This window comes from Scyliorhinus torazame, chromosome 4, assembly GCF_047496885.1.
Source record: "Scyliorhinus torazame isolate Kashiwa2021f chromosome 4, sScyTor2.1, whole genome shotgun sequence".
In the NCBI taxonomy this organism is placed as follows: Eukaryota; Metazoa; Chordata; class Chondrichthyes; order Carcharhiniformes; family Scyliorhinidae; genus Scyliorhinus; species Scyliorhinus torazame.
Genome location: NC_092710.1, coordinates 36,442,101 through 36,463,114, shown reverse-complemented (window position 1 = coordinate 36,463,114; position 21,014 = coordinate 36,442,101). Strand labels below are relative to the sequence as shown.

The 21,014-nt window shown below is 46.1% G+C and overlaps 1 long non-coding RNA gene and 1 other non-coding gene across 2 annotated transcripts in view; both read left to right on the top strand.

The window, feature by feature from the left end:
• Positions 1-21,014, top strand: part of LOC140411587 (uncharacterized) — a 718,944-nt gene that overhangs the window by 441,183 nt on the left and 256,747 nt on the right. The gene's annotated exons all lie outside the window — the stretch shown is intronic.
• trnak-uuu (transfer RNA lysine (anticodon UUU)) lies at positions 7,376-7,447 on the top strand. Its single transcript has one exon. It is a non-coding gene; the product is annotated as a tRNA-Lys (tRNA).

Sequence of the window (21,014 nt, the reverse complement as noted above, 5' to 3'; positions counted from 1 at the left end):
CCACTTTCTCTGTCTGTTCGCTTTGTCAAAGAGTCAACGGACTTGAAACGTTAGCTCTTTGCTCTCCCTACAGATACTGGCAGACCTGAGATTTCCCAGCATTTTCTCTTTCGCGGTTGTATTTCTGTTCCATCGCTCCGGAACCTTTGTAAAGCGTCTATTTGATGGAAATGGATTAGCTGTCAACACCTGACTTGCTGTATAACATGTCTGCGTATGCCACAAAATCGCGTTCAGCTGATTGTGCCTAATTCTTTCTCTTTGAGTCAGGCAATTCTCGAAAAAGACTCAAAATGAAACTTGTGACAATAAAGATTATTATTATTCTCATTGTCGCAATGTTGCAAAAAGTCAACTTTAAATCGGATCAACAAAATGTATACCAAAGCTCCACCCTCTCCATAACTGTCAGTATGCGACGTTATAATACACAGAGTAAAGCACGGGGGCCGCTCGCACACACGTCTGCTCGGGTACAAACACTTACCAGGAACACCGATAGCGGCAAGGGTAATGTTGTATATTTTCAGAATTGTGTCGGTCGGAAAATGCATTTTCTGCATGAAATGATCTATCCCTTTGTACCAGAGAAAATGTCTGTGTTGAACACTGATTATATACTTTCCCATGTCGGATCATTTATACACCGTGGAATCCCGCGGGGGGGAGTAGAATGTTGCAACATTTATTTTCTGTTTGGAGAAACCGAAATGACATCATAGAACATAGAACATTACAGCGCAGTGCAGGCCCTTCGGCCCTCGATGTTGCGCCGACCTGTGAAACCACTCTAAAGCCCATCTACACTATTCCCTTATCGTCCATATGTCTATCCAATGACCATTTGAATGCCCTTAGTGTTGGTGAGTCCACTACTGTTGCAGGCAGGGCATTCCACGCCCTTACTACTCTCTGAGTAAAGAAACTACCTCTGACATCTGTCTTATATCTATCTCCCCTCAATTTAAAGCTATGCCCCTCGTGTTAGACATCACCATCCGAGGAAAAAGGCTCTCACTGTCCACCCTATCCAATCCTCTGATCATATTGTGTGCCTCAATTAAGTCACCTCTTAACCTTCTTCTCTCTAACGAAAACAGCCAAATTAGGGTAAATCATATCGTGTCTGTTTTGTGACATAATCTATTTATCTCAAAACCTGTCTTGGAAAGCAACAACGATTGGATCATTTCAATCGCTGCCAGTTTCTATTCAAAATCGGAAGCTATATCCTCCGGGTAATGAGATGGTTCTATAAAACGCCACCATTCCAACACGCAGACCTCCATATTGTTTCAGGGACATCCTTCACTAGACTATAGAACACAACCTCAAGCTCACGCACCACGCTTCGTGAACATAGCATTTTACGGAAATGCCAGAGACTAACAAAATAATCCCATGCGGCCGCTCGTCAAGACCAGCACATCACGGCCGCCAAACCAGAGTAATTTATCATATCCCCACAACGCAGCGCGTTTGCGCACGCCCATAGCATCCAGAACATCAAACATTTAAAGCCGGAGGACGGTGGATTTCTGGGGTGCACTGTCTGAAATGGTGGAAGAGGAAGAATTATGCTTCGCGTGTTCAGGTAGACTTGTGGTCCTGCATGCCAAGAGCTGGAACCGTGGAAGTAGGCTGAGTAGAACCTCCTCTGCCAGTGAAAAGATGTTGGGGGTAAATGGGTTCCTTATGTGTCTTGGCCTTCCGGTGCTGATTGTTGTTCCCGACCAAGTGCTACAAAGTGGCACATTCCAGACCCAAGGGCAATATGCTTAGGGTCGTTCTAAAGCATGGCCGCAGAGTCACAATGGGAAGCCTGGCTTGCTCCGACCTTGAACCCAAAATACACCTTGTGACGGGAATCGTGTACACTCTCTCTAACCGTATGGCCCACATTGAATTGACGCATTTAACCATATGTATCACAATTGTATTCAAGCACCTTAAAGTGCAACACAATCTATGTGGGCAAATTAGGTGTCAATGCATTTCCTGTAATGAACAGTTTGATATTTCTTAAGTTCCATTTTGGTACAAGAACAACTCAGATTGCAACGTAATCTATGTAGAAAACATGAATGTCATTGGACTTTGGGCAATGACATTTGAATGTGTTTTTCGAGTTTTGTGAATAAGCATATAATTTGTCACACTGGATCAATTAATAAAACAGCCCTTAAAATAGTCCATGTGCCTGTATTCCTCACGTTTGTCTTAGAAATTGGCAGGGAGCAAACATTGTGCAGGAAGAGGATTCAGATTTCGATTGGTGGGAGCAGAAAGCGAAAAGGTTCTTGTTGATCATTGCCGTGGGTCATTCCCCAGATGTGCCTTAATGCGTGTAAAATTATTTGGTTGGAGGAGGTGAAAGAAACATGGAGAGTCTGATAATGCTTCCTCCAATGAATGTATTAAGCCGCTCGCAAATACCATGGACAGAAAGGTTATGCACTCTTTAACGGAAAATCCAATTTGTCCTGAGCCATCTGTAGTGCCAAGTTTCATTCAGGTATCATCTCCTCCATTTACGGATCTCCGATTGACCCCGATCCAGCAGAGCAAGAGTTAACAGTTTTGTCTATGCTTCCAAACACCTCAATAGTCTGGCTTCCCCATTTATCCTTCAAAACTTTCCCAACCCCTACAATCTTCATTTATCATGAAATGCCTTCAATCCCTTTAACCCCCTATCATTCTACCATTCTCAATCACTGAAACTGCACCCACCGAGGTAACATCCTCAAATCCCTACAACCCTCAATATCGGTTAAACACACCCACGCGCTTATTGTCTCTCAATCTCTGGAAATCTATCCAGTCCTACTACTATTGCATAGTCTGCAACGTTTTCCACCCTCAACCGCCACCCAGCCCAGGGGGAGAGGGATTGGGGGTGATGAATTCTGAATCATAGAATCAGAACATTTGCAGCGCAGGGGAATGTCATGCGGACCATCATGTCAGCACCGGCTCCAGAATGAGCCATTCAACCAGTCATGTCTCTCTACCTTCGCCCATAATGATTTGATTAATTCATACTTTCTCTTGGTCCCTCTCCCCAATACTGATAGCAAGTATTCACTTCCATATCCCCCACCCACGTTACCCCTGCCTTATTCAGGACTCCTTCATTCAACACTGACCGGTCCCCTTTGAGAAATTACTACTTTCCCCATCTAAATGGAGATAAATCTCAACGTGATTCAGTGCAGAGGGATCTGGGTGTCCTCGTGCACGATTCTCAGAACAGTATGTACAGCAGGTAATCATGAGGCAAATGGAATTATGGAACTTATAGCTCATGGGATGGAATACAAAGTAGGGACGTGGTACTGGAAAATGTACAATGCGTTGATGAAACCGCATCTGGAGAAATGTGTAAAGTTTTGGCATCCCTTATTTGAGTAGGGGTGTAATTGCTTCAGAGGGGCTGGTGAGAGGAGACTCACTGGACTCTAGAGGTAAGGAGTTTGTCTTGTGAAGTAAGATTGAGCAGTTGAGGCCTATACTCTGTTGAGATTAGAGGAATGAGAGGTGGTCTAACGGAGATATATAAGATGATGAAATGAATTGATAAAGTCGAGTGGAGTGGATGCTTCCCCTTGTGGGATAATCCAGAATGAGGGGTCATAGTTTTAGGATAAGTGGTTCACTAACCCAGAGTGCAGTGCATGCCGGGACTTTGAGTAAATTCAAGGAGGATATATGTTTCTATTTGGTAATGGGTTGCGGGGTAATGGAGAATGGGCAGGTGTTAAGGCAGAGCGGAGATCAGCCACCATGGTATCGAATGGCAGAGCGTGTTCGAAGATTTGAAAAGTCTCTTGTTGGAACGAGCTCTTGTGAAATTATGGTGTGGAGAATCCGGCGTTGGATTGGGGGTGGGCACAGTAAGAAGTTTTACAACACCATGTTATAGTCCAACAGGTTTGTTTCGAATCACGAGCTTTCGGAGCGCAGATCCTTCATCAGGCGAATGAAGAGGTGGGTTCCACAAACAGATATATGGGCAAATTCAATGATGCAAGATGATACTTCGAATGCGAGTCTTTGCAGGTAATTAAGTTTTTACAGGTCTAGACGGTGGGTCTGGGGCGAGGCATAATCACAGGTTAAAGAGGTGTGAATTGTCTGAAGCCAGTGCTGTTGGTAGGATTTCGGAAGCTCAGGCCAGATAGTAGGGGGTGAATGTAATGAGACATGACTCAAAGCTCCCCGTTGGGGCCGTACTCTTGCGCACAGCAGAACTCGGCTATCAGTTTCTGCTCGGCGTTGTCACGTATCCTAAAGGAAGTCATGGAGAGCGCATACCCGAAGATCAGAGGCTGAATGTCCTTGACTGCAGAAATGTTCCACGGTTGGAAGGGAACATTCTTGCCTTGCAATTCTTGCTTAATGTCCAGTCGTCCGTTGTCGCAGCGTATGCTTGGTCTCGCCAATGTAGCACGCCTGGGAACATCATTTCCAGCACCGTGTGATGCAGAGGACATTGGCCGAGTCATAAAAGTATGTACCGCATACCTTGATGGATGGTAATGGAGGTAACAATTTCGATGATCTGGCAGGTATTACAGAGATTGCCATGGCAGGGTTCTGTGGCGTTGTGGTCGCTGTACTCCTGAAGGCTGGGGAGTTTGCTTCAAACAATGGTCTGTTTGAGGTTGTGCGGTTGTTTGAAGGCAAGGGGTTGCGGGGATGGCCTCGGCAAAATGTTCATCTTCGGCGATGACGTGTTGAAGGCTGTGAAGAAGTATGTCGAAGTTTCTCCGCTCCGGGGACGAACTGGACGACGAATGGTGCTCTGTCGGTTGTGTCCCGTGTTTGTCTTCTGTCGAGATCGCTGCGGTTTTTTGCTGTGGCACGTTGGAACTGTGGATCGATGAGTTGAGCGCCATATCCCATTCTTACAAGGTCGTCTTTCGGTGTTTGTAGGTGCCGGTTTTGTTCCTCCTCGCCTGAGCAGATCCTGTGTACACGGAGGACTTGTCCATAGGGGATAGCTTCTTTGATGTGGTTCGGGTGGAAGTTGTAGAAGTGGAGCATCGTGAGGTTATCCGTGGGCTTGCGGTAAAGCGAAGTGCTGAGGCCACCGTCCTTGATGGAGGTTAGTGTATCCAAGAAGGCTACCAATTCTGGAGAGTAGTCCATGGTTAGTCTGGTGGTGGCATGGAACGTATTGATGTCATTCTGAGGGCAACTAAAAACATATCTGTGATCAATCGCCTTCCAACTGATGGTGTATGTCTCTGCTGTGGAAAGGCGTTGCTGCTTTCCGAATACGGTTGCCCATTGTTAGGTTCGCGTGTCAATGGTTGGGGTTTACAGCACTGCTTCTTTTCACCGGTCCAAAGATGAGCATCAAAATAGCAGAGGGCAGGTAATTGGCGAGTGGCAATGAGATAATTCTGAACATATTTTCTTCCCTACATGGAAAGGGCTTGCTGAACGCCGGTTTGCTCAGCACGGGGAAGGTGGGAGCACAGTGGTATTGTCTCTTGCTAGACAACTAATCCAGAGACCCAGGTTCATACTGTGAGGATCTGAGTTCCAATAGCAAGACTATAAATGGGATTTCAGTTCAGTTGACAAACCGGAATGTATTTATTAAAACATCACTTCCTTTGAGGAAGGAACTCTGCCGTCCATACCTGACCTGGCCAACATGTCACTCCAAATCGACAGAGATGTGGTTGGCTCCTTAATCGCCTCAGAAATGGATGAGGAAACCATTCAGTTCAAGGACAATCAACGATGTGCAGTAAATGTTTAGTCAGCTATCGTCACCGATATCCCATGCTTGCAATCAAAATTGGTCAAATGGTCATAAAGATTTGGATTATTTAGTACAAATGTGGGCACTTTACAAGTCATATCTCGATAAGTGGACAGGTAATCGTGGATAATTTGACAGTGACTATAAATTGATAGGAATCCGGGTATATGGGAAAGACAGGAATCGCAGGACATCATGATGTTCCTTTGGAGAGCTGCGGATGAGTCCAAATGGTTTCTTTTAGCGCCCTAATTATAATTTGATTCTGTAAATAGTTGAAAACTTCTCAGCGAAAGTAAAAAATAGTTTCCCTTGTTACGGATCCCAACTGCACGCAGCCAAGATTATTAGTAAGCACGTAGACTCTGAATGGCTGTTTCAAATAAAGGGGTAAGTCCATTAATGCAGCCGTCACTTCTCCTCTGGTTTCCTTAATTATATTAAAAGCGGCTGCCCACAGGACTCAATAAAGTATTGATAGGCTACAGATCTCACTACCTCTGCCAGTAGGAGCGTGTGTGCAACAAAATGTATATTTTACTGAGTGTGATAACTCTCTTTGACGGTAAGAGATAATAAAAAAACATGTTGTTCAGATTGCTTTTCTATTCTTGTCTTTCATTTTAACACAGTACGAAGTCTTACAACACCAGGTTAAAGTCCAACATGTTTGTTTCGTTGTCACTAGCTTTCGGGGACTGCTCCTTCCTCAGGTGAATGAAGAGGTATGTTCCAGAAACATATATATAGACAGATTCAAAGATGCCAGACAATGCTTGGAATGCGACCATTAGCAGGTGATTAAATCTTTACAGATCCAGAGATGTGGTAACCCCAGGTTAAAGATGTGTGAATTGTGTCAAGCCAGGACAGCTGGTAGGGTTTCGCAGGCCAGATGGTGGGGGATGAATGTAGTGCGACATGAATCTCAGGTCTCGGTTGAGGCCGCACTCATGTGGGAACTTGGCTATAAGTTTCTGCTCGGCGATTCCTCGTTGTCGCGCGTCCTGAAGGCCGCCAAAAAGTGCTCTCTTTGAGTAAGGCAATTCTCGAAAAAGACTCAAAATGAAAGAGTGTTTAATGAAATGAAAATGAAATGAACATTGCTTATTATCACGAGTGGGCTTCAATTAAGTTACTGTGAAACCCCTTCGTCGCCACATTCCGGCGCCTGTTCGGGGAGGCCGGTACGGCGCGGAAGTTGTTCGGCAAAGAGGAGGTTTCGCTTTTGTAAAGAACAGTTTTGAAGCAAGCGTGCTGGACGCAGCGGAACTTGAGTCAGAACGTTGAGTCATTGAGAGTCAGGAAGTGACTGTCCCAAACCCAACTGGCAATAACCAGTCTTCAGGAAAGGGACTCGGTGGGCGGAGTATTGGAGTGAAGCGCCAAAGAGCAGCACAGCTCTGAACTCGCCCTGAATCCAGAGGCGGAGCTGCTGATATGCTGTCCGGATTCAGAGAGAGGCGCACGGCAAAGGAAGCAGCTGTTTGTTCTGGAGGAGAGGCACAGCATAAGAAGAGGAAAGAGGGGCAACAGCGGAGCGAGGGGAGCAACAGCGCAGGGGGAATACGGTCACTACAGGCACCATTGCTCACAGCCGGATAGCTTAGTCGGTAGAGCATCAGACTTTTAATCTGAGGGTCCAGGGTTCAAGTCCCTGTTTGAGCGATCATTTTAGATCCCAATTATCGATGCTGACGTGAACCCATCGAGTGAATCCACTGGGAAAGAAGCGCGTCGTCCCATTGTGGCTCTGCTACCCCTCAAACCCCTGTCTGTTCCAATCCCAGTTTCCAGCCAAGGCCCGTCGTCTTTGCATTCCACGGGGTTCAATGTTTCATCTATCTCCTTTGTGTGAATAATACCATCATTACAAGGAGACATCTCTGCCCATCGCTTTCAGATTGATCCCTCAAATATTTGCATTATGCTGATCTTTATCATTTTTTTGCTGATTTTGAGCTTTTAGGGGAGTTGAATCTGAATTCCGACATGATCAGATATTGGATTTCATCCAGTCCCAATAAAGGATGCTCTTTGGATCTGTCCGTTGCTGCTGTTCAGTTAAACCTCATTGTTATGTTCCAATAAATTCCATCCCATTTATATGTAAATACATTTCACTTTGTTTTCTTAATTCAAAGCCATTCTGCACTCTGTTCCCTTGGTTTCTGTGGCCATTAGCACCCGGTTTCCCTGGGTTTCTGTGGCTATGGCTCATCTTTCTTTCTCACTCCACAGTATAAATATTTCCCACTTTCTCTGTCTGCTAGCTTTGTCAAAGAGTCATCGGACTCAAAACGGTAGCTCTTTGCTCTCCCTGCAGATGCTGCCAGACCTGCTGAGATTTTCCAGCATTTTCTCTTTCGTGTCTGTATTTCTGTTCACATGGAAATTCAATGGCAACTTGTCCAAAAGCAGCAATGGTTCCACTGGGGCTCGAACCGAGGACCTGCTGCGTGTAAATCAGACGTGCAGAGCACTACAGCATGGAACCAGCTGGTAACAGCAGTATTCCTTTTTTGACTGGAGGTTCCATCGCTCCGGAACCTTTGTAAAGCGTCTATTTGATGGGAATGGATCAGCTGTCAACACCTGACTTGCTGTATAACATGTTTGCCTGTCCCATAAAGTCGCGTTCAGCTGATTGTGACCAATTTTTTCTCTTTGAGTCAGGCAATTCTCGAAAAAGACTCTAAATGAAAGAGCGTTTAATGAAATGAAAATCACTTAGTGTCGCAAGTAGGGCTGCACGGTAGCATAGTGGTTAGCACAATTGCTTCACAACGCCAGGGTCCCACGTTCGATTCCCGGCTTGGGTCGCAGTCTGTGCGGAGTCTGCACGTTCTCCCCGTGTGTGCGTGGGTTTCCTCCGGGGACTCTGGTTTCCTCCCACAGTCGAAAGATGTGCGGGTTAGGTGGATTAGCCATGCTAAATTGCTCTGAGTATTGGACTGGGTTATGGGGATAGGGTGGGGGTATGGGCTTGGGTGGGGTGCACTTTCCAAGAGCCGGTGCTGACTCGATGGGCCAAATGGCATCCTTCTGCACTGTAAATTCTATGAACAATAGGCTTCAATGAAGTTACTGTGAAAAGCCCCGAGTCACCACAATCCGGCGCCTGTTCAGGGAGGACGGTACGGCGCGGAAGTTGTGAGGCAAAGGGGAGGTTTCGCTTTTGTAAAGAAAACTTTGGAAGCAAGCGTGCTGGACGCAGCGAACCTTGAGTCAGAATGTTGAGTCATTGAGAGTCAGGAAGTGACTGTCCCAAACCCAACTGTGAATAACCAGTCTCCAGGAAAGGGACTCGGTGGGCAAAGAATCAAACTGAGGCGCCGAAGAGCAGCACAGCTCTGAACTCGCCCTGAATCCAGAGGCGGAGCTGCTAATATGCCGTCTGGATTCAGAGAGTGGCGCAGGGCAAAGGAAGCAGCTGTTTGTTCTGGAGGAGAGGCACAGCATAAGAAGAGGAAAGAGGGGCAACAGCGGAACGAGAGGAGCAACAGCGAAGGGGGAATGCGGTCACTACTGGCGGCATCACTTACAGCCCGCATAGCTCATTCGGTAGAGCGTCAGACTTTTAATCTGAGGGTCCAGGGTTCAAGTCCCTTTTCGGGCGATCATTTTAGATCCCAATGATCGATGCTGACGAGAACCCATCGAGTGAATCCACTGGGAAAGAATCCCATCGGCCCATTGTGCCCCTGCTACCCCTCAAATCCGTGTCTGTTCCAATCCCAGTTTCCAGCCAAGGTCCATCGCCTTTGCATTCCACGGGTTTCAAGGTTTCATCCATTCTCTTTTGTGTGAATAATACCATCATTACAAGGAGAAATCTCTGCCCATCGCTTTCAGATTGATCCCTGAAATATTTGCGTTATGCTGATTTATTATCATTTTTTTGCTGATTTTGAGCTTTTAGGCGAGTTGAATCTGAATTCCGACATGATCAGAAATTGAATTTCATCCAGTCCCAATAAAGGATGCTCTTTGGATCTGTCCGTTGCTGCTGTTCAGTTAAACCTCATGGTTATTTTCCAATAAATTCCATCACATTTATATTTAAATACATTTCACTTTGTTTTCTTAATTCAAAGCCAATCTGCACTGTCCCCTGGGTTTCTGTGGCCATTAGCACCCGGTTTCCCTGGGTTTCTGTGGTTATGGCTCATCTTTCTTTCTCACTCCACGTATAAATATTTCCCACTTTCTCTGTCTGTTAGCTTTGACAAAGAATCATCGGACTCGAAACGTTAGCTCTTTGCTCTCTCCTACAGATGCTGCCAGACCTGCTGAGATTTTCGAGCATTTTCTATTTCGTGGTTGTATTTCTGTTCACATGGAAATTCAATTGGTCTCAACTTGTCCAAAAGGGTCCACTGGGGCTCGAACCCAGGATCTGCTGCGTGCAAAGCAAACGTGATCACCACTACCCCACGGAACCAGCTAGCAGCACTCATACTCCTTATATGACTGGAGTTTGTGATTGTTCCATCGCTCCGGAACCTTTGTCAAGCGTGTCTTTGATGGGAATGAATCAGCTGTCAACACCTGACTTGCTGTATAATATGTTTGCGTGTCCCACAAAGTCGCGTTCAGCTCATTGTGCCCAAATTTTCTCTTTGAGTCAGGCAATTCTCGAAAAAGACTCAAAATGAAAGAGCGTTTAATGAAATGTAAATCGCTTATTGTCACGAGTAGGCTTAAATTAAGTTACTGTGAAAAGCCGCTAGTCGCCACATTCCGGCGCCTGTTCGCGGAGGCCGGTACGGTGTGGAAGTTGTTAGGCAAAGGGGAGGTTTCGCTTTTGTAAAGAACCGTTTTGAAGCAAGCGTGCTGGACGCAGCGAACCTTGAGTCAGAGTGTTGAGTCATTGAGAGTCAGGAAGTGACTGTCCCCAACCCAACTGGGAATAACCAGTCTCCAGAAAAGGGACTCGGTGGGCGGAGTATCGGAGTGAAGCGCCAAAGAGCAGCACAGCTCTGAACTCGCCCTGAATCCAGAGGCGGAGCTGCTGATATGTCGTCAGAGAGTGGCGCAGGGCAAAGGAAGCAGCTGTTTGTTCTAGAGGAGAGGCACAGCATCAGCAGAGGAAAGAGGAGCAACAGCGAAGGGAGAGGGGCAATAGCGGAGCAAGAGGAGCAACAGTGAAGTGGTAAATGGTCACTACAGACGACATCGCTCAAAGCCCAGATAGCTCAGACGGGAGGGCATCAGACTTTTAATCTGAGGGTCCAGGGTTTAAGTGCTTGTTTGAGCGATCATTTTAAATCCCAATGATCGATGCTGATCTGAACTCATCGAGTGACTCCACTGGGAAAGAAGCCCATCGGCTCATTGTGCCTCTGCTACCCCTCAAACTCCTGTCTGTTCCAATCCCAGTTTCCAGCCAAATTCCTTCGCCTTTGCATTCCACGGGTTTCAAGGTTTCATCTATTCTCTTTTGTGTGAATAATACCATCATTACAAGGAGAAATCTCTGCTCATCGCTTTCTGATTGATCCCTGAAATATTTGCGATATGCTGATATATAATCATTTTTTTGCTGATTTTGAGCTTTTAGGCGAGATGAATCCTAATTCCGACATGATCAGAAATTGAATTTCATCCAGTCCCAATAAAGGATGCTCTTTGAATCTGTCCGTTGCAGCTGTTCAGTTAAACCTCATTGTTATGTTCCAATAAATTCCATCACATTTATATTTAAATACATTTCACTTTGTTTTCTTAATTCAAAGCCAATCTGCACTCTGTCTCCTGGGTTTCTGTGGCAATTAGCACCCGGTTTCCCTGGGTTTCTGTGGCTATGGCTCATCTTTCTTTCCCACTCCACATTATAAATATTTCCCACTTTCTCTGTCTGTTAGCTTTGACAAAGAGTCATCGGACTCGAAACGTTAGCTCTTTACTCTCCCGACAGATGCTGCCAGACTTGCTGAGATTTTCCAGCATTTTCTCTTTCGTGGTTGTATTTCTGTTCACATGGAAATTCAATCGGTCACAACTTGTCCAAAAGCAGCAATGCCTCCACTAAAACTCGAACGCTGGACCTGCTGCGTATAAAGCAGACGTGATAACCACTATACCATGGAACCAGCTGCACTCCTTATATGACCGGAGTTTGTGATTGTTCCATCGCTCCGGAACCTTTGCAAAGCGTCTCTTTGATGGGAATGGATCATCTGGCAACACCTGACTTGCTGTATAACATGTTTGCGTGTCCCACAAAGTCGCGTTCAGCTGATTGTGCCCAATTTTTTCTCTTTGAGTCAGGCAATTCTCGAAAATGTCTCAAAATGAAAGAGCGTTTAATGAAATGAAAATGAAATGAAAATCGTTCATTGTCACAAGTAGGCTTCAATTAAGTTTCTGTGAAAAGCCCCGAGTCACCACATTCCTGCGCCTGTTCGAGGAGGCCGGTACGGCGTGGATGTTGTTCGGCAAAGGGGAGGTTTCGCTTTTGTAAAGAACAGATTTGAAGCATGCGTGCTGGACGCAGCGAACCTTGAGTCAGAATGTTGAGTCATTGAGAGTCAGGAAGTGGCTGTCCCAAACCAACTGGGAATAACCAGTCTCCAGGAAAGGGACTCGGTAGGCCGAGTATCGGAGTGAATCGTCGAAGAGCAGCACAGCTCTGAACTCGCCCTGAATCCAGAGGCGGAGCTGCTGATATGCTGTCCGGATTCAGAGAGTGGCGCAGGGCAAAGGAGGCAGCTGTTTGTTCTACAGGAGAGGCACAGCATAAGCAGAGGAAATAGGGGCAACAGCGGAGCGAGAGGAGCAAAAGCGAAGGGGGAATGCGGTCACTACAGGCAACATCACTCACAGCCCGGATAGCTCAGTCGGTGGCGCTTCAGACTTTTAATCTGAGGGTCCCGGGTTCAAGTCCCTGTTCGGGCGATCATTTTTAATCCCAATGATCGACGCTGACCTGAACTCATCGAGAGAATCCACTGGGAAAGAAGCCCATCGGCCCATTGTGAATCTGCTACCCCTCAAACCCCTGTCTGTTCCAATCCCAGTTTCCAGCCAAGGACCGTCGCCTTTGCATTCCACGGGGTTCAAGGTTTCATTTATTCTCTTTTGTGTGAATAATACCATCATTACAAGGAGAAATCTCTGCCCATCGCTTTAAGATTGATCCCTGAAATATTTGCGTTATGCTGATTTATTATCATTTTTTTGCTGATTTTGAGCTTTTAGGCGAGTTGAATCTGAATTCTGACATAATTGCTAATTTGCAAGTGCAGTTGGGGAGGGTTTAAACTAATGTGGCAGGGTAATGGGAACCGATGTAGGAAGTCAGTGGGGACGGAAACAAAAGGCAGGAAGGGAGAGTGTGCAAAGCATGCCCAGAGAAAGCAGGGCAGAGAGCTGGGAAAGTCTACATTAAACTGCATTTCTTTCAATGCAAGGGGCCTGACGGGGAAAGCTGATGAACTCAGGGCATGGATGGGCACATGGGACTGTGATATTATAGCTATGACTGAAACATGGCTAAGGGAGGGGCAGGACTGGCAGCTCAATGTTCCGGGGTATAGATGCTATAGAAAGGATAGAGCAGGAGGTAAGAGAGGAGGGGGAGTCGCGTTTTTGATTAGGGAGAACATCACGGCAGTACTTAGAGGGGATATATCCGAGGGTTCGCCAACTGAGTCTATATGGGTGGAACTGAAAAATAAGAAGGGAGAGATCACCTTGATAGGACTGTACTACAGGCTCCCAAATAGTCAGCGGGAAATTGAGGAGCAAATATGTAAAGAGATTACAGATAGCTGCAAGAAAAATAGGGTGGTAATAGTAGGGGACTTAAACTCTCCCAACATTTACTGGGACAGCCATAGCATTAGAGGCTTGGATGGAGGGAAATTTGTTGAGTGTATTCAGGAGGAATTTCTCATTCAGTATGTGGATGGACCGACTAGAGAGGGTGCAAAACTTGACCTCGTCTTGGAAATAAGGAAGGGCAAGTGACATAAGTGTTAGTGAGGGATCACTTTGGGACAAGTGACCATAACTCCATTAGTTTTAAGATAGCTATGGAGAATGATAGCTCTGACCCAAGAGTTAAAATTCTTAATTGGGGCAAGGCCAATTTTGATGGTATCAGACAGGAACTTTCAGAGGTAAATTGGGAGAGACTTTTGGCAGGCAAAGTGACGGCTGGTAAATGGGAGGCTTTTAAAAATGTGTTAACCAGTGTTCAGGGTAAGCACATTCCCACTAGAGTGAAGGGCAAGGCTGGTAGAAGTAGGGAACCCTGGATGACTCGAGATATTGAGACTCTGGTCAAAAAAAAGAAGGAGGCATATGACGTACATAAACAACTGGGATCAAGTGGATCCCTTGAAGAGTATAGAGATTGTCGAAATAGAGTTAAGAGGGAAATCAGGAGGCCAAAAAGGGGACATGAACTTGCTTTGGCATGTAATGCAAAGGAGAATCCAAAGAGCTTCTACAGATACATAAAGGGAAAAAGAGTAACTAGGGACAGAGTAGCGCCTCTTAAGGATCAACAAGGGCATCTATGTGCAGAGCCTCAAGAGTTGGGTGAGATCCTGAATGAATATTTCTCATTGGTATTCACGGTGGAGAAAAGCATGGATGTTAGGAAACTAAGGGAAATAAATAGTGATGTCTTGAGAAGTGTGCATATTACAGAGGAGGAGGTGCTGGAAGTCTTAAAGCGCATCAAGGTAGATAAATCCCCTTTAGATATCGTTCTTTTACATTTCTGTGTCATAAATGTGTCCAACGTCTCCTAATCAATAGCGAACTCCTGCAGATGACAATTCACGTCGCTGTGAACTGTGTTTTAAGACTCATTCATTGCAATATTTCAGGCGAATCTGCTCCAGGCAGCCTTGCAAACAGCCACGGTACCGTATCACATCAGCCTACCTTGAAATTGCGGCATTGAATAGATCAGCAGCGCTGTGCAGGAATTACTAACCCTCTTGCCAGTAATTTGGCTCAAATGCTGCCACCTTCAACAAACCGATTGCTTAACATGCAGTCGTTTGCTGGCTACGCCAAATACTTCGAAATAATGATTCGAAATGTCTTTTTCAAAAAGCTGCACTACCCACTTATAATGTGGTGCTAATTACACTGATGTGCTCACTGGGGTGAGCACAGTAAGAAGTCTTACAACACCAGGTTAAAGTCCAACAGGTTTGTTCCGATGTCACTAGATTCCGGAGCGCTGCTCCTTCCTCAGGTAATTTCGCCTGGTGAAACACGTCTGGAACGATCAAAATACCTTACGGCGAGAAGTATACTTGTTTGCTAATCTATTGAGAGGCGACGCATGATCTCCCGGTTAATGTCCTTAACTTGTAAACCCCCGAACCATTTACCCAAATTTAAAATTCAGCTGGCTCATCATCATTTCGTGCTGAAGCAGCAGCCCTCCATTCGGACTAATGTGAGCGCCTGTCCTGCAATTGCAAATAATTTGCATGATGTTGAGATGCTGGCGCTGGATACAGAAAGATGTGTGACAGCAACAAGAAGTGTTACAGCAACAGGTTTATTTGAAATCACAAGCTTTGGCAGCGCCGTCCCTTCATCAGTTTGAGTGATGAAGGACCACTTTACCTGATGAAGGCACAGCGCTGCCAAAGTTTACGATTTCAAGTCAACCTGTTGGACTTTAATATCGTGGTGTGAGACTTCTTACTGAATGATCCGCATGCACTTTATTGCGGCACGGTTACATTTCGACTGAATTTTGAATTCACAGGGTCAGCTGCTTTTACTCTTTCAATGAAGAAAGCCGCCCAAAGGCTTTTGCGGACAAGTACTGGAAATGTGAGCCGTAGCACATCCCGTGCTAGAATAATAATAATCTTTACTGTCACACGTAGGCGTACATTAACACTGCCTATATTTCAAATTTCCTTTGAATTTCGGCGGGAGCGGTGCGCAGGGGCCTTCTGGGAGGTGAGTAGTCACTTTAAAAACCCTTACCTTTGCAGGAGCAGCCCTTTGAATTTCGGTGGGAGCGGTGCGCAGGGGCCTTCTGGGAGGTGAGTAGTGACTTTAAAAACCCTTTCCTGGTCCCGCGTCTGTTCTTCGTTTCTGTTTTATTTTTTTATATATATAAGGCGTGAACCGGAAGTTCGACCCGCGGACTTCTGGGAACCCCCCCCCCCCCACCCAACCAATAAATTCTGGTGGAGAGGAAACCCGAGACACTACACGTGTAGTGTCTCCCACCCACCCTCCTCCTCTAACCTAATAATAAAACCCATTGGTGTGAGGTAAGTACCATATTTTATTATTAACACTAAGAAGGTAAGTAAGTGATTTTTACTCATTTTTACTTTTATACCTTTTTCAAATTGTGTGTGTGTGTGTCGGGGGGGGAAACTGAAGTGACATCACAGAAAAGCTGTGGCCTGAGTGGCTGGTTGGGATTCTACACTAAATTTAAAAAAAAATTGAGCATTGGTAACTAATTAACCATAATTACTTAATTATAATTTAGAGGTATATCTAAGCCAGAGATCGGAGAGTACTATATTTAGCTTGCGCATTTCTAATAGAAATATAGTGCCAGGAAACAGATAGTTAACAGTAACTTTGAAATTTAAAAAAAAAAAATTTTTTTAATAAAAATTTTTTAATTTTAATTTTAATTAATTGACGCAATGTCAGTTAGAGGGGTGCTGTGCTCTGACTGTGAGATGTGGCAGGTCCGGGAGGCTTCCAGCGTCCCGGATGGCTTCATCTGCAGAAAGTGCACCCAACTGGAGCTCCTCACAGACCGCATGGTTCGGTTGGAGCAGCAATTGGATGCACTTAGGAGCATGCAGGTGGTGGAAAGCGTCATAGATCGCAGTTATGTAAATGTGGTCATACCCAAGGTGCAGGCAGAGAAATGGGTGACCACCAGAAAGGGCAGGCAGTCAGTGCAGGAATCCCCTGTGGTTGTCCCCCTCTTGAACAGATATACCCCTTTGGATACTATCGGGGGGGATAGCCTATCAGGGGAAAACAGCAGCAGCCAGAGCAGTGGCACCACGGCTGGCTCTGATGTTCAGAAGGGAGGGTCAAAGCGCAGAAGAGTAATAGTAATAGGGGATTCTATAGTCATGGGCACAGATAGGCGCTTCTGTGGACGTGAAAGAGACTCCAGGATGGTATGTTGCCTCCCTGGTGCCAGGGTCCAGGATGTCTCCGAACGGGTAGAGGGCATCCTGAAGGGGGAGGGCAAACAGGCAGAGGTCGTTGTACATATTGGTACTAACGACATAGGCAGGAGGGGGCATGAGGTCCTGCAGCAGGAGTTCAGGGAGCTAGGCAGAAAGTTAAAAGACAGGACCTCGAGGGTTGTAATCTCGGGATTACTCCCTGTACCACGTGCCAGTGAGGCTAGAAATAGGAAGATAGAGCAGATAAACACGTGGCTAAACAGCTGGTGTAGGAGGGAGGGTTCCCATTATCTGGACCACTGGGAGCTCTTCCGGGGCAGGTGTGACCTGTATAAGAAGGACGGGTTGCATCTCAACCGGAGAGGCATAAATATCCTGGCCTCGAGGTTTGCTAGTGTCATACGGGAGGGTTTAAACTAGTATGGCAGGGGGGTGGGCACAGGAGCAATAGGTCAGAAGGTGAGAGCATTGAGGGAGAACTAGGGAATAGGGACAGTGTGGCTCTGAGGCAGAGCAGACAGGGAGAAGTTGCTGAACACAGCGGGTCTGGTGGCCTGAAGTGCATATGTTTTAATGCAAGAAGTATTACGGGTAAAGCAGATTAATTTAGAGCTTGGATTAGTACTTGGAACTATGATGTTGTTGCCATTACAGAGACCTGGTGTTGAGGGAAGGGCAGGATTGGCAGCTAAACGTTCCAGGATTTAGATGTTTCAGGCGGGATAGAGGGGGATGTAAAAGGGAGGCGGAGTTGCGCTACTGGTTCGGGAGAATATCACAGCTGTACTGCGAGAGGACACCTCAGAGGGCAGTGAGGCTATATGGTAGAGATCAGGAATAAGAAGGGTGCAGTCACAATGTTGGGGGTATACTACAGGCCTCCCAACAGCCAGCGGGAGATAGAGGAGCAGATAGGTAGACAGATTTTGGAAAAGAGTAAAAACAACAGGGTTGTGGTGATGGGAGACTTCAACTTCCCCAATATTGACTGGGACTCACTTAGTACCAGGGGCTATGACGGGGCGGAGTTTGTAAGGAGCATCCAGGAGGGCTTCTTAAAACAATATGAAGACAGTCCAACTAGGGAAGGGGCGGTACTGGACCTGGTATTGGGGAATGAGCCCGGCCAGGTGGTAGATGTTTCAGTAGGGGAGCATTTCGTTAACAGTGACCACAATTCAGTAAGTTTTATATTACTGGTGGACAAGGATAAGAGTGGTCATAGGATGAACGTGCTAAATTGGGGGAAGGTTAATTATAACAATATTAGGCGGGAACTGAAGAACATAGATTGGGGGCGGATGTTTGAGGGCAAACCAACATCTGACATGTGGGAGGCTTTCAAGTGGCAGTTGAAAGGAATACAGGACCGGCATGTTCCTGTGAGGAAGAAGGATAACTACGGCAATATTCGGGAATCTTGGATGACGAGAGATGTTGTAGGCCTCGTCAAAAAGTAAAAGGAGGCATTTGTCAGGGCTAAAAGGCTGGGAACAGACGAAGCCTGCGTGGAATATAAGGAAAGTAGGAAGGAACTTAAGCAAGGAGTCAGGAGGGCTAGAAGGGGTCACGAAAAGTCATTGGCAAATAGGGTTAAGGAAAATCCCAAGTCTTTTTACACGTACATAAAAAGCAAGAGGGTAGCCAGGGAAAGGGTTGGCCCACTGAAGGATAGGCAAGGGAATCTATGTGTGGAGCCAGAGGAAATGGGCGAGGTACTAAATGAATACTTTGCATCAGTATTCACCAAAGAGAAGGAATTGGTAGATGTTGAGTCTGGAGAAGGGGATGTAGATAGCCTGGGTCACATTGTGATCCAAAAAGACGAGGTGTTGGGTGTCTTAAAAAATATTTAGGTAGATAAGTCCCCAGGGCCTGATGGGATCTACCCCAGAATACTGAAGGAGGCTGGAGAGGAAATTGCTGAGGCCTTGACAGAAATCTTTGGATCCTCGCTGTCTTCAGGGGATGTCCTGGAGGACTGGAGAATAGCCAATGTTGTTCCTCTGTTTAAGAAGGGTAGCAAGGATAATCCCGGGAACTACAGGCCGGTGAGCCTTACTTCAGTGGTAGGGAAATTACTGGAGAGAATTCTTCGAGACAGGATCTACTCCCATTTGGAAGCAAATGGACGTATTAGTGAGAGGCAGCACGGTTTTGTGAAGGGGAGGTCGTGTCTCACTAACTTGATAGAGTTTTTCGAGGAGGTCACTAAGATGATTGATGCAGGTAGGGCAGTGGATGTCATCTATATGGACTTCAGTAAGGCCTTTGACAAGGTCCCTCATGGTAGACTAGTACAAAAGGTGAAGTCACACGGGATCAGGGGTGAGCTGGCAAGGTGAATACAGAACTGGCCAGGCCATAGAAGGCAGAGAGAAGCAATGGAAGGATGCTTTTCTCATTGGAGGGCTGTGACCTGTGGTGTTCCACAGGGATCAGTGCTGGGACCTTTGCTCTTTGCAGTATATATAAATGATTTGGAGGAAAATGTAACTGGTCTGATTAGTAAGTTTGCAGACAACACAAAGGTTGGTAGAATTGCGGATAGCGATGAGGACTGTCGGAGGATACAGCAGGATTTAGATTGTTTGGAGACTTGGGCGGAGAGATGGCAGATGGAGTTTAATCCGGACAAATGTGAGGTAATGCATTTTGGAAGGTCTAATGCAGGTAGGGAATATACAGTGAATGGTAGAACCCTCAAGAGTGTTGAAAGTCAAAGAGATCTAGGAGTACAGGTCCACAGGTCATTAAAAGGGGCAACACAGGTGGAGAAGGTAGTCAAGAAGGCATATGGCATGCTTGCCTTCATTGGCCGGGGCATTGAGCATAAGAATTGGCAAGTCATGTTGCAGCTGTATAGAACGTTAGTTAGGCCACACTTGGAGTATAGTGTTAAATTCTGGTCGCCACACTACCAGAAGGATGTGGAGGTTTTAGAGAGGGTGCAGAAGAGATTTACCAGAATGTTGCCTGGTATGGAGGGCATTAGCTATGAGGAGCGGTTGAATAAACTCGGTTTGTTCTCACTGGAACGAAGGAGGTTGAGGGGAGACCTGATAGAGGTATACAAAATTATGAGGGGCATAGACAGAGTGGATAGTCAGAGGCTTTTACCCAGGGTAGAGGGGTCAATTACAAAGGGGCATCGGTTTAAGGTGAGAGGGGCAAGATTTAGAGTAGTTGTACGAGGCAAGTTTTTTACGCAGAGGGTAGTGGGTGCCTGGAGGAGGTGGTGGAAGCAGGGACGATAGTGACGTTTAAGGGGCATCTTGACAAATACATGAATAGGATGGGAATAGAAGGATACGGACCCAGGAAGTGTAGAAGATTGTAGTTTAGTCGGGCAGCATGGTCGGCACGGGCTTGGAGGGCCGAAGGGCCTGTTCCTGTGCTGTACATTTCTTTGTTCTTTGTTCTTTGTTCATAAGTTACTGTGAAATTTCGATCATAAAGATGAACACATGAGAAATTTGATGAGGAGAAAGTTTGCAGATTGGGCAATGCTCCAGGCACAATGTGTTCAACAATGCCGAAGCCAGCATAAGTCTTGGTGAGAAGTTTGTCTGTTGGAAACCTGCAGAAAGTTCAAGGGGAAAGCAAATCCTTACGGCTTGCTGCAACCTAAACGGTGGAATTAACAAAAGGCAAATTTGCGCGATCCAGCTTGTTCACGATCAGTCAGGAAAGAATACTCAATTCTCCATTCACGACTGGACTAAATTTGAAATTGACATGGTCACACGAGGTGATCATCCGTACATGGTCGGCTAGCTCAATGGTTGGAGCGTGGTCCCAATAAAGCCAAGGCCGCGGGGACGATCCTCGTACGGGTCAACAAAACATCTCCGTCACGAAGTGATCTGCTTGCGTCATATGTTTGCAGGCAACCTGCCCAGTGCTACTGTCGCGGCATTATTACTGACCTGAGGCAGCGCAGGCTCCCTTTTATCTGCTTGACTCCTCTTGGATAATAGAACATAGAGCATAGAACATAGAACAATACAGCGCAGTACAGGCCCTTCGGCCCACGATGTTGCACTGAAACAAAAGCCATCTAACCTACACTATGC